Genomic DNA, 15,000 nt, shown 5'->3' with positions numbered 1-15,000 from the left:
TTTCAAAATTAAGCATTGCTTAATTTAGTAAATGAGTAAATTAAGATGAATTAATTGCTTTAAGGTGTTTAATTCCTCGGTAGTATAGTGGTGAGTATCCCCGCCTGTCACGCGGGAGACCGGGGTTCAATTCCCCGCCGGGGAGGCTTTTCTTTGCTAATACAATGCAATCGTTATTATCGTTACTTAGGATGCAGAAATTCTGTAGAAGTCTGATGTGAACGAGTCGTATATATTTCCAAATGCATTTTCTAATTAAATCATAAAGCCATGAAACAGATAAGTACCCAGTAATGCAGGCGGGGGTAAATTAAAGGGGGGGGGACTTAAATTCGTAAGCACCTCTAGGGTAGGGGGAAGGGACTTGAATTCGTAGGTGCCTCTAAGAGGGGTAGGTGTTGCTTTCAAGAACATGTTTCTCATCTCATCAATCGTAAGAAAGCAATCAACAATAAATAATAGTGACGACGGCTGTGGCAACGTGTTATCAACCTGTAAGGAAAAATTGGCAACTGCACCATTTTTTTTCAGTTGCTCATTGCAAAGATTAGTTGGATTATTTATATATAAATCCTAGTTGAACAAGGCGTGTCCGGTAAGTTAGGATTATTAGAAATAAAATTGATTGCATGTAATTAAGTATCCTTAACATTAGCAATGTCCTTTGGAGTACTTGTAAAGCAAATTATAGAAGTCCTACTAATTCAAGAATTGTAAACAAACATACTTGAAAAGCACATTTGTTTATCATAGCACATTGCACACTTCATTTTTTTTCCGTGCACACCCTCCCTCCCTCCCTCCCTCTCTCGCTCTCTCTCTCTCCCTCTCTTGCTCTCTCCATCTCTCGCTCTCTCTCTCTCCCTCTCTTGCTCTCTCCATCTCTTGCTCTCTCTCTCCCTCCCTCACGGCACAATTCCCAAGCAATAAGATGAAACTACTAGATATCAAGGACACAAATATCACCTTCACCCAATTTTTTCGACAAGTGTGGTTTTCTTTTTATCTTGACTCACTGACAGTTTCCTCGTCTTGCAGTGAAAGATTACAATATTTCATGCCTTTCAGTAACTTCAGGGCCTATGGTCTATAAATATCTATAGCATTGATTTCTTAGTATATAGTAGCGCCCTTCAGGATGAACATTCTTTATTCTGTCCAAGTAGACACACAAATAAATCTTATTTTTCTTTAATTTAGCTACCTCTCTTTTGCCGAAACGATCACTCTATGTAGTTAAAACATAACTGACTCATCTGATCATCATAACTGAAATGCTATGGCATTCGTTTTCTAAAATTAGCTCTTGTTTTGACAGGCACTTCCGATAATTATTGTATTTTCAAGGTAGGTCTAAACTTTTCCAGGTTAACTTTCCTATACCTCATTTGTTAAATATTTCTTTGTAATCATTTTCAATACTTATGATGAGATCACACCGTCTTTAGTATTAGTAAGTATTCAGATATAGGAGTGTTAGTCCTTCCTTAGGGTCTTTACATGATTTTAATATAATTATTCATCATCCACCCTACATAAAATGTCTTTTTTTTAATGACAATGTCGTGTTGATGATGGTAAATGAGCACCTCTGATTGGTCAATCACCCATGAGAGAGGGTAAAGTTGTAATGATAATTGCTTCATAATGGGTGTGGTTACCGTTGGTGCGGTAAAGCCACTCATGCATCACTGAGCATCCGTGGAATATACCCTCAATACCGAGATCCCGTTTAGTGAGTATAACTTTTAAAAATACACTTTATAATGCATCCAAAAATCTGTCCTATAATAAGAGCATGATTTGATGTCATGTTGTTATTATTTTATTTATCTTTTTTCTCTTACAATTTGCCTTACTTGTATACAGCCAACTTGTTAAGCGGCTTCCCTCAGGCCTCATGACCTCCGATGTCGGACCCTACACTCATACTCACCATCTTTCTGGAGACAGGCGGCCTTCAATTTCTGCGCCGTCTTTTTAGTGACGCCAGCCAGGTCCCGACTGATTAGATCTAGAGCATAATTATCTCATTACTATACCTCCATACGTTACTACAGCTACATCTATCGACCACAATAAATTCACAGAGCAAGAGAAATAATTCATACCCAGACCGCTATCACACTCCGCCCCATCTCGGCAACGCTCCCGTTCCCTCTTCCGGCAGCTACCGCGCTCCTCACCACGATATAATCAGCACAGAGTCTCTCCTCCACGCCACTTGAACCCAAAAAGACGGCGCGATAGCCCAGTAAGGATAGGCTAGGTTTGCAGAACAGATGCGCTGCCGGGCTTATATGCTTATATGTCGAGGCCGCCTGTGTCAGCATGTGCTGACTCGTGAGAGAATATGTCAACAAGTGTTGACTCAATCAGAGCTTGGTCTTTACCGCCACATTGCCCAGACACGGCGGTATCCACCAGGCGACAGTGGAAACTCACGAGCTTGGACGGGACTCGATCTGCCAACCGATAGCCTACTGTCCTACAACGCCCCAGCAGTACCACGATCTCTGCTGGAATCACCATAGCTTCGGCCGCCACCCAAGGAATTGCGCACCTCATTGCCCATTGCGGCAGGGAGACGAAACACCCACAAGAAACACCTCTACTTATCAGACTTAAAGACAAACACTTCTTGGTAAACACTGATGCAGAGATTAGCCTCCATCCTGTCCAGCTATGGCGAACATTCCTTAACACCTATTTTCCAAAAAGGAAGTAAATTAATGCTCTTCTCTTAAGAGGCTAGTAATTGTCGCAGAAGTAGATTTTCCTATCATAGATTTTCTGGAACACTTCGACCTCCTGGTTAGCATCAAGAGACGAAAGATAAGCAGAGCAGGGTAATCCATGTGTGCTGCCACGGTCAGTGTATTCCACTTTCGGTCAAGTGCCTCCCTGTAAGGACCTGCCCTGACAGGTCTCTTCTGAAGGAATTACCGATGCTCTCCAACACCCTCAACACAAATTACTACAGCATTCATATACATCCGCCAAGGAGCCTGAACCACGAGTGATATCTGGAGGCATCACATAGAGCTCGGCTCTATGTGAAAATCCAGTAGCACATGGTCATCACCACTTCACATAGTGTAAAAGGAGGACAATGGATGGAGGCCATGTGGTGATTACCAGCTGCTAAATGCCCAAACAGTGTCAGACAGATATTCAGTCCCTCACATCCAAGAGTTCTCACAACAATTATCTGGCTGCAATATTTTCTCCAGCATCGGTCTAGTAAAAGCATTCTACTAAATCACTATAACAAAGGAAGACATGCCCAAGACAGCAGTGATAATACTGATCAGCCTATACAAACGCCTGTTCATGCCCTTCAGTCTGCACAACGCTGCCCAATCACTGCAGTGTTTTGTGGACGAAGTGACCAAAGGCCTCAAGGATACCTTCGTATATTTCAATGATATCCTCAGAGCAAGTAAAGATGAAGATACCCATAAGTAACACCTGAAGTGCCTTTACAAGCATTTCTCCGAATTTGGTATCATCATCAACCCAGAGAAATGCGAATTCGGTGTATCATTGCTGACCTTCCACGGCCACATAGTTACTGCTGCTGGCATCACCCCAGAGGTAACGAAAGTCGAGGCCATTAATAAGTTTCCACACCCTACAGCACAACGCCAGCTATGACGGTTTACAGGAATGCTGAACTTCTACAGGGTATTTCTTCCACAGGCTGCCGAACTTACGACGCCCCTTAACAAGTTACTAACACCGAAAAAGGGACAGCACCAGAGGGACATCAAATGGACTGATTCAACTCTAGCAGCATTTGAAAACTGTCATCCCGCGTTGGCCACTGCATCCTATTTTACACACCCCACGCCCAAAAGTCCCCATCACCATTATTGACAACACTACAGACACGGCCTTCAGCGCCGTCTTACAGCAGCACATCGATAGCCACGCCCATCCTCTTAGATTTTTCTTGAAGACTCTTCAGCCCAGAGAAAAAACTACTCAGCAATTGATAGGGAGCTCTTGGCTGCATACTTATCCATCAAGCACTCTTAGAGTGAAGTAGAGGGTCGCAGAGTCCATATTCTCACAATTCATAAGCCTTTCATTTACGCATTTAGATCCAGGGCGCCAAGGCAAAACGTGAAAGAGGAACATCAGGAACATTCATCACACCAAGGGAGAGGACAACCAAGCAAAGGATGCACTCTACTGCATAGTAATTGCATTCACCACACTGCAAAACACTCCCATCGACTTTGCGTAGCATCAGTAGAGCAATGGAAGGACGTCACACTCCAGAGTCTGTGGTTCCACGTCGCTCCTTCAGCTACTTATAGATGTAGACTACATCATAGTTGAGTGCGATACAACGAAACCCACTCCATGGCCTTAAATACAATCATCCATTCAGAGAAATTCTTCAATTGTTGTGTTATGTTTTGCCCCAATAATACCTCAAAGTAGAAAAATTATTCAAGTCTTCCCTCTCCACTATGATGGGAAGAAAACCCCCAGATGGCATAGCCCTCAACGGACCTGTGGCCTACTTCGTCCGTGGGACAAAGATTATAAAATCCCTGCGAAGCTACAGTTCGGCAGCAGACAGTCTCCTGCTCATGAGTGATTACCTTGGCTTCTGTTTTGCTCTCAACAATTGCCCTGTGGCTTTTGTTGACTCTTATTTTGAATTTTATTTCTTGATGAGTAGTGGGTCATGATCAAGTCATGGCTAGGTCAAAAGATAACCCTTTTTAATATGGAAAGAGTAGAGACCTTTCTTTCTGGTAATAAAGAATACTGGGTCAAATCTTTTTCTTTCTTTTTATGGATTTGTCTGAACCTATTAAACTCTGTAAATATCTGCTTGATTGAATCCAGCCACGCCTGTTTGGCTATGTCTTGCGTAGGCATTTAACTTTTTTTTTACATACAAAATGACATATAGATACACACAGAAATAGCATACACTTTTCACAACTTCTACTGTCTCACATATACATGGGTGCTGATCCCTTATCAGCTGGTGGCAGCATACCCCACTGAAGTATTAGTATGTTTACGTAACCACGAGCTTTACAGAGAAATTTGTTTGGGCCAAGGGAAAAGTTGGTTAATTAGTCACAACACAATGACTATAATACTGTGGAGTTAATGCCATACACAGGCCCATCACCTACATTGCCATTGCCAGCACTCAAAGGTGATACACCACACCAGATTGCCTGCTGTTGCTTTCCCTCCCCCCAGCAAACACTTTCAGCACATCAACCTGAACATTGTGGTCATTCCTGTACGTCCTTGTGATGATAAACCTGTTACAACATATCTGGTTGCAAAAGCATTTGGGTATCGCGTTTTGGAGCCCCCAATACCACCACAATAGACAGAGTCAGCCTCTTCAATCTCTTCATCATTGTGTCGGCTCTTGTTGCATCCACACTACCATATACCACCCACAAGCAAATACTATGGTAGAACGCCTCCACTGCCAGATGAAATCTCTCCTTATCAGACCATCAGGGATAGGTGGGGGTGACCAGCTTCCATTTCACTCATTAACATCATGACTTCATTCAAGCAAGACCTAAAATGTACGGCAGCAGAACTGGTCTACAGCACAACATTAAGGACCCACACGGTAACTGTACAAGCACAACCTCCTTGAGCAACCCATAACAGCATCATCTACATGCCACGAGACTGAAAAGACTGCTCACACGTACTGCTGAGGAACGAAACAAACACGCCCCTCAGCCCCAAGTACGACGATCCTTCCAAGGTCATTACATGCACCAACAAGACACTCACCCTAGACACACCATGCGGGCCATCCACGGTCTCCATCAACAGAAAAAAATACTTCAGGCTCTATTTGCTTCTTTCAGTGACATACTATGTGCATGTGACCTTACAGCCATGTTAAAATGTCAACCTCAGTGTGCTAAAACATAAAGAAGCAGACTGCACTGCCATCAGTGCCCTAAACAGTTGAGTGTATTAGAAACCCGCACACCGAAAGGACAGGCTTTCCTATAATCGTTTACTTCCAAATAGTTTTGGCAACAGAGGTAATAAGTCCCATGTTTGAATACTTTAGTTATTGTGTAATAGTTAAATGTTATATGGATTATATCAATTATATGACATTATTCCAATGAATTGTCATCATGATATGTTACAATGTAAATTCTAGCACCGGTTAACTATTTTTTTTCTGTAATGTGGCACAGCACGGGTTCTAGACAAAATAACTTAGAATAGTCCTAAACCAAGCCTATATTGTGGGATAATCCTGGAGTCAAAGACTGGTTTTAGAAGATTCCTTTAATTTGATAAAGGAAATGAACTTTTATGAATACCAGCTCAGGGTCGCACAAGTGCCCTACTCTCGAATAAATACTGACTTCCATTATTCAGTCATTTTTCTTTAGTTTGAATATGGCTGAATATATGTGAATATACGAATATTGTTTATTCTATCCTTTGAGCAATGTTAAATCATTAGGATCAGGATGAACCATCTGGGTATTATTTAATAAATTGCCAAATAACTTGACTAGCATTCTCAGCTTTCATGCGGGAGACCAGGATTCAATTCCTAACCTCAGGGGTGGGGAATTGATGTCCAAGGTCTGTCAGTATATAAGCCCTGACCTTATGGATGCATCTTGCATCCTTGATTATGTGGTGTGAGATCTCTTTATGCATCCTGTATCCATGACAAAATGTTTATCATTTACCAAAATATGTGAATTCTTTGTACATCATCTTGATATGAAATTTATAGCCAGTGGTGCAGGATGCATATATGAGGTGTGAAACATTTTGAAATAAATACAGGATACATGTATGGGGCTTCAGACTTCTCAGTACAAATGGCACGATGCAAAGAACAAAGTTTTGGAATAGATACAGGATACATGCAGAGCGTTCAGGACGTTTTGACAAGGTTGCAGGTGACTTGTAACAATTTTTCACAACAGGCAATTGGGTTACTCGAGACATGTCATTGTAGTGATCTCAAGCAAAATGTCTCCCCGGCGGGGAATCGAACCCCGGTCTCCCGCGTGACAGGCGGGGATACTAACCACTATACTACCGAGGAATTGGTAATAGATGAAGTCTTATAGGTGGAGAGAATTAACACTAAACTACTGAGGAATTAGCAACAGTGTTCTATTTGACAGATGGGGATAATTCACACTACACTGCCTGTAGATTGTCACTCTTTTAAACCTCCAGCAAGCTTTACAAGAATCATGTGATAGTTGTGCTTGATTATTAATGTAGTAGGTAAATTCTTTCATTAGAGTTAAATTTGAAACATTGCACTTTTTTCTTTCTTTTTTTAAGCATAGTGCCTTCTGAACCTGATATATTCATTGTGCATTAGGGGTTGTCGTTTTCTGTACATAAAGCTCACATTATTGCTCATTTTCTGTATTGATTTTTTCACTCCAGGCATCATCCAACAGCTCTTTATACATAATTCCATCTGCATGAAGTGACTTATCTGATGCACAGTTTAGCAAGGAGAGAGACTCCACGATCAGAACTCGCCCAAAGCCATTCCACATGTGGTTGTCCAGTTAAAATCAGTGCAGAGAAAATTGGTCGTTTCCAGTAATTGTCAGGGGTTGGTAATTTTTTTATAAACCATGATTATTTTTTTCCTTTTTCAATGATACTGAGAATTGATTGCTTTTGCTCATTGGATAAAATGTTGAGCATGATCCCAAGGCCTGCTCTGGTATTAATAGTGTACCCTGACCCTACCTCTCAGAGTTATAGGACTACATCAGTGATTAGGCTACCAGTATCCATTCACGATTTTGATTTTTTCAAATTGAAAATGGCTAAATGTATGTAAATATAATCATTGTTTATTATAATATTTGGCCAAATCAATTAATCAGGATCATAAATGTTTATTATTCACCAAAAGATGCAATTTCCCTGTTTCTTATAAAGCTTAGAAGATTCTGAAACAGACACAATGCACGGGACTCAAGACCTCTTGGTAAAAATTGCAAAATACAAAGAAAGGTTCATGATATTTTGGCATAGATATAGGACATATTCAGAGTTCAGGACATTTTGACAAGAATGCAGGTATTTGTAACACTTCCACACATGAGGCAATTGGGTTGCTTGGGAGATGTAATTGTAGCGATCACGTGTAAACTTTCTCCCCGGCGGGGAATCGAACCCCGGTCTCCCGCGTGACAGGCGGGGATACTCACCACTATACTACCGAGGAATTGGTAAATAATTGGGTCTGAAAGGTGGAGAGAATTAACTCTAAACTGCCGAGGAATTGGTAATATTGTTTCCTCTGAAAGGCAGGGATAATTAACACTACATTGCCAGTCTTTTCAACCACCAGCAAGATTCACAAGAATCATGTGATACCTTTGCTCGATTATTAATGTAATAGGGAAGTTTCCTTTCATCATATTTAAGATCAATACAAATGGCAAGATCCAATCAAAAGTTCATAATATTTTGGCATGGATACAGATAGCTTGTAACACTTGTGCACACCAGGCAGTTGAGTTTCCAGGAAACATTGCAATCATCACTAAATCTCTCCCTGGCGCGGAATCGAACACCGGTGTCCAACATGACAGGCGGGGATACTAACCACTATACTACCGAGGAATTGTCACTGAAGAATGTCCGAAAGGAGAGAGTTAACACTATACTACCGAGGAATTGGCACTATTATTCCATTTGACAGGTAGGGATAATTATCAGTTCATTATCAAGAAATCTAGAAGCGTCCGAATGAGGGTTCTCTCTCACTTTTATGCCTGAATCTTTCATGAAATTACCTTTAACCTATAGCAAGCTTTATAAGAATCATGGGCTTAGAGATATTAAATATGTGATAGTTGTGTTTGTTTAAGACTGTAGTAGAGAAATCCCCTCTTAATTCAGAATTAATCTTAAAACGTCGTTTAAAAAAAAAATACACGGCTTGATGAATGTATTTTCATTTGTTATAACTTAAAGCTCACAGCAATTGCTCATCATCTATATCCAACAGCTCTTCGTACACTAGTCCAAAATTACCTATTTAAGCTGAATTACCCATTGCGCTGTTAATCAAGGAGAGACTGCAGGAATAGAACATTCCCAAAGCTATTCCACCTGTGGTTGCCAACCAGTCAAAATCAGAGAAATTTGCCTGTCCACAGTAGCTGTGTGTGTGTGTTTTCTATCTTATTATGATCCTGAGGATCGATTATTGTGGCTCAAATGCCAAGCCTGATCCTAAAGCTTGCTCAGGCCTTACCAGCATACTTAAGGTCATTGAACTGGGTTGCACAAGTGTCCTCTCATATTCATACTCACTACATCAGTAATTAGGTTGCTAGTATCCAGTCACAAAATTGTAAAATTTGTAGCCCAATGACATTCGGAAGGATGCGGGTTGCATACATGAGGCTTAGAATATTCTGAAACAGATACAGGATGAATGTATGGGACTCAAGACATCTTGAACAAGATACAAAGAAGGGTTTATAATATTTTGGCATGAATACAGAACATATTCAGAGCTCTGGACATTTCCACAAGGATGCAGGTATTTGTAACACTACTACACATGAGCAATTCGATTATCTGGGACATTTCACTGTAGCGATCACTAGCAAAATATCTCCCCGGCGGGGAATCGAACCCCGGTCTCCCGCGTGACAGGCGGGGATACTCACCACTATACTACCGAGGAATTGCTATCTTGGCAAGGGCCGAAAGGTGGAGAGAATTAACACTATACTACCGAAAATTGGCAATATTATTCCATCTGACAGGTAGGGATGATTACCAAGAAATCCAGTAACTTTGAAAGAGGGATTTCCTTCACCTTTATACCTGTAACTTTCATGAAATGACCTGTAACCTCTAGCAAGCTTTACAAGAACCATAGGTTTGCATATATATGTTTTAAATATCTGATAGCTGTGTTTGTTTCTGACTGTAGTAGAGAAATTCCCTTTATTTTGGAATCAATCTGAAGAAAAAATACACAGGGCTTGATGAATGTATTTTCATTTGTTATACTAGCATTGTCGATTTTTGCACTTAAAGCTCACAGCAATTGCTCTTCATCTATATTCATATTTTCACACCAAGTGTCAGACACTAGTCCAAAAGAATCTATATAAGCTGAATTACCCATTGAACAACTGTTTATCAAGGAGAGAGACTGCAGGAATAGAACATTCCCTAAGCTATTCCACCTGTGGTTGCCAACCAATCAAAATCTGAGAAATTCGCCTTTCCTCAACAGTTGTTTGTTTTACCTTATACCAGGATGTATTTATATTTCAATGTGATCCTGAGGATAGATTACGTTTGCTCAAATGCCAAGCCTGATCCTTAAGCTTGCTCAAGCCTTAACAGTGTACTTAAGGTCATTAAACTTGAGGCTTGCTCAGACCGTGACCCCTCTTCTCCCCTTGGTTACACAAGTGTCTTTCTCTCATATTTATACTCACTACATCCGTGATTAGGCTGTTAGTACCCTGTCACGATTTGGAATTTTTCAAACTGTAAATAGCTGAATACAGTTGACATGTAACACTTACGCACACCAGGCAATTGGATTGTCTAGGACATGTGCTTGTAGCAATCATTAGCAAAATCTCTCCCTGGCGGGGAATTGAACCCCGGTCTCCCATGTGACAGGCAGAGGTACAAACAACTATACTACCGAGGAATTGTTACTGGAAGAAGTCTGAAAGGAAATTGGCGATATCATTACATTGATTGGACTTCACTCCACGTGTCTCAAACTGCCCTTTGTACACCCATCCAAAATTATCTACATGAGCTGACTTACCTGTTTCACTGTTTAGCAAGGAGAGAAACTGCAGGAATAGAACAGTACCAAAGCTAATCCAACTGCAGTTACCAACCAATCAAAATCAGTAGAGTAAATTGCGAGTCCTCAATAGTTGTCGGGTTTGCTTTTTTTTTTTTATCTACTCGGATGTTTTAATTTTCCATTGTCCATAGGATTGATTAATTTTGCTCAAAAGATGAAATGCCAAAGCCTGATCCTAAGGCTTGCTCAGGCCTCAACAGAGTACTTACTTTCATAATGTTCAATTCCTGCAGTCTTTCTCCATACGAAACAGTGCAACATGTAAGTAAGCTCATTTAGATGATCTTGGAAGGGTGTACGAAGGGCAGTTGGAGACAACTGGAGTGAAGACCAATCAATGGAATGATATCGCCAATTTCTCGGCAGTATAGTGTTAATCCTCTCCACCTTTTGGACCTCCTTCAGTATCAATTCCTCGGTAGTATAGTGGTGAGTATCCCCGCCTGTCACGCGGGAGACCGGGGTTCGATTCCCCGCCGGGGAGAGATTTTGTTAATGATCACTAAAATCACATGTCCCAGACAAACCAATTGCCTGGTGTTCATCTCTAGCAAGGATCTGTATCCCTGTCTCCCGCATGACAGGCGGGAATGGTAGCAAAGATGCTAAGACCCTAAGGGTTGTTTGTTATGATCATGATGTCTAATCAAATAATAAGATAAACATTTATACATATGCATATATTTAGCCATAATCACGACAGGATACTAGCAACGTAATCAGAGATGTAGTCCATATAAATCTGAAAGGACACTTGTACAACAGAAGAGGGGCCATGGCCGGAGCAAGCCACAGGCTCAGTGACTACATGTACAGTGTTCAAGGCTGAACAAGCCTCAGGATCAGGCTTGGCATTAAACTCTTTTAGCAATTTTAGTCAATCATCAAGATCATAATGGAGTAAAACAAAAACCAAAAGACACCAGACTAATGGAAACAGCCAGTTTTCTCCATACTGATTCAGCCTGGTTGGCAACCACAAGTAGAATGGCTTTTGACTGGTTCTAATCCTTCATTCTAACTCTTTGCTGAATATGAGGTGTGATCAAGAAGTAGTAACAATGACAGCATATATTTTGATAGTACAGAGGAAAATCAAAATACGGCTTTCATTACTTTAAAGTAATGAAAAGCCGGTATACCTCGAAGCTCTGAGTTTACTGTTCATGGCAGATCTTAGATGCGATGAAATTGCTTCCCAGCAATAGCAGCTTCAATTTTTAGAAATAACCAAAGTTGTTGGGAGGTGGGTCAGATGAATAGGGTTAATGGAAAAAGGAGATACCTTGCTGCTTCAGGTCACTGCACAGTGAGGTGACCTTTGTTGGTCTTGGTCGGATGTGCCAGGACTTGTGGAAGATCCTGGTCGGCTGTGAGGTTTTGGTAAAAAATAAACATTTGACATGGATACAGGATGCATGCAGAGGGCTCACACCATATCAACCCATTGTATAGGGAGGATAGATTTGCTTGCTCAGTCTCCAGGATGGGTTTTATTTCAGAGCCAGGCAGCTTCATGCAACATGCTTGATTTTTCCCATTCTCTTTAGAGAGTTGTGTGTTATATCAAAGGATTTATCAATTCTACAGTTGACTCAAATTGTAGTATAGGGTCTGTATCAGTTCAATATTTTCTCTATACTCAGTGGTATAGAAGTATTGCTGTTTTATGGGACAAAAAACAACATTATTTTTTCGTATTTGTGAGCTGTCATGAACGAATACGAAACGTATAACCGTCTACAATGAAGATACATTAAGAGGTAGGGAAAAGGAAGGAAACCTGTGCTTATGACTGTGAGTGCCACAATAAAATGCATCCCTACTGGCACAGAGGTACATTGTAGACACTGGACATGGTTTGAGTCACCATCCCCTTATTCTACCTGTACATATTTCATCTGCTATACTTTAGAGCAAGAATTCGGCCTCTTACCATGTGCCATTGCTCTATAAAGATGGTGCTTGCTAGAGACCGTGGATGGGTGCCAATCAAGGCTCTCTCTCCTGCTGGTGCTAGAAGAAACTGGTGCCATCTAGGCTTTGGACGTTAAGTGAAACGCTTTTTGCTTAATATTATGGCAAATATAATGATTAATGACTGCAGTTGCAGTAATCACTCACTCATTACTTATAGCACAATAAAATAACAGTGATCCAAAATTCCCGAACGTCACGTACGTCATGACGCCCGTCGTCAGACCAGAGCTCCTTCGTTATGTCAAGACACCCGTCCGCAATGGGATAATATGGTGTGAGCTCTCTGCATGTATCCTGTATCCCTTGCCAAAAGGTTTATTTTTTACCAAAACATTTTGCAGTATCTTGTTACGTAATTTGTAGCTTAACGATATTCTTGCACGGAAGCAAGATGCATACACGAGGCTTAGAACATTCTATAACAGATACATGATCCATGTATGGGGCTGAAGACATCTCGGTATGAATTGCTAATTCAAAGAAAGGCTCATGTTGTTTTGGCATGGATACAGAACATATTCGAAACTTGGAACATTTTGACATGGATCCAGGTATTTGTGACACTTACTCACACCAGGCGATTGGGTTGTCTTGGACATGTTATTGTAGCGATCATTAGCAAAATACCTCCCCGGCGGGGAATCGAACCCCGGTCTCCCGCGTGACAGGCGGGGATACTCACCACTATACTACCGAGGAATTGGTACTAAAGTTGGTCTGAAAGGTGTAGAGGATTATATACTACCGAGATATTGGCAATATAATTCGATCTGATTAGCGGGAATGAATAACACTAAATTACCAAAATATCCAATAGCTTCTGTAAGAATAAACGTAGAATGACCTTTGACAGCTTATTTAAGTCCGTCTTTTCAACCCCCAGCAAGATTTAGAAGAATCATAGGCTTACAGATTTATATGTTAATTATGAGATATTTATTTGGGCATGAGATAATTATTTGGGTTTGATTGTGACTGTATTAGAGTTAAGAAAACAAATCTGAAACATTGCTAAAGAGAAAAAAAAAAATAATGCACAGGGCCTATGAATGTATTTTCATTCATTGTATCTATAATTAAGACAATACATAATTAAGCACTTTTCTTCTGATGAATTGATAATGAACATTTGATTATATCGCTTGATGTGAAAATACATTTCCAATGGAAATCCCACATACAAAAATCAATGTTTTGGTTGTCGTTTGCTGCAACTAAAGCTCACAATTATTGGTTATCATCTGTATTGATCTATTCACTCCAGGCGTCCCCCAACAGTTCTACGTAAGCATTGCATCAGCTGACTTGCCTGATGCACTGTTCAGCGAGAAGAGAGACCACGAGAATGGAACTGCCTCAAAGCCATTCCACTTATGGTTGTCAACAAGCCAAAGTCAGAATAGAGAAAAATTATCCATTCACAAAAAAAAGGAAGTACAATTATGTTTATAGCTTTGTTTTACATTTTCGAAAGTTGTCTCTTTCTTTATAGTCACATATAGTAAAGGTAAAACTTATTTGAGGATTTTTTTTTCAAGTCCTTAGCCATCTGAGACGGCAAGGAACGAATGATGGTTGGTAGGTCGGTATGTAAAGGCACCTTCTTTCCAAACTCAGATCGTCCTAATAAGTCAAAGGGAAGGACATTTATGTTCTATGATCTGACAGCAGTATTTCTTCTCAGAATAGGACATATAGAAAGTAATAAGGGTTTCTAGTCGATAATCTGATTGTCACTTGTAGGTTATTGCTTCATCATTCTTGAGCTTAATATATTTCCCTCATATATATATATATATATATATATATATATATATATATATATATATATATATATATATTATATATATATATATTTATATATATATTTATATATATATTTATAAATATATATTTATATATATATATTTATATTTATATGTATATAAATATATATTTATATATATATATATATTTATATATATATGTATATATATATATATATATATATATATATATATATATATATATATATATATATAATGTTAAAGCTGGTCAACAAATGGCAGTTAAAATTCTGAGCTTATAGATTCTTTTGCATATGTGTACACATTTATTTTCCTTGGTGAAACCAAGAGAGTTAAACTTATTCCAAACCC

General features: G+C 39.9%; 1 non-coding gene across 1 annotated transcript; it reads left to right on the top strand.

Moving 5' to 3' along the window:
* Nucleotides 1-11,294: 11,294 nt before the first annotated feature.
* On the top strand, nt 11,295-11,366 carry TRNAD-GUC (transfer RNA aspartic acid (anticodon GUC)). The gene has a single exon. It is a non-coding gene; the product is annotated as a tRNA-Asp (tRNA).
* The last annotated feature ends 3,634 nt before the right edge of the window (nt 11,367-15,000 follow it).

Source organism: Penaeus japonicus, unplaced genomic scaffold (assembly GCF_977035675.1).
Source record: "Penaeus japonicus unplaced genomic scaffold, GWHDUDI00000001_assembly GWHDUDI00000016, whole genome shotgun sequence".
NCBI lineage: Eukaryota > Metazoa > Arthropoda > Malacostraca > Decapoda > Penaeidae > Penaeus > Penaeus japonicus.
The sequence above is the reverse complement of the archived record's forward strand: the minus strand, read 5'-3'. Positions and strand labels throughout refer to the sequence as shown.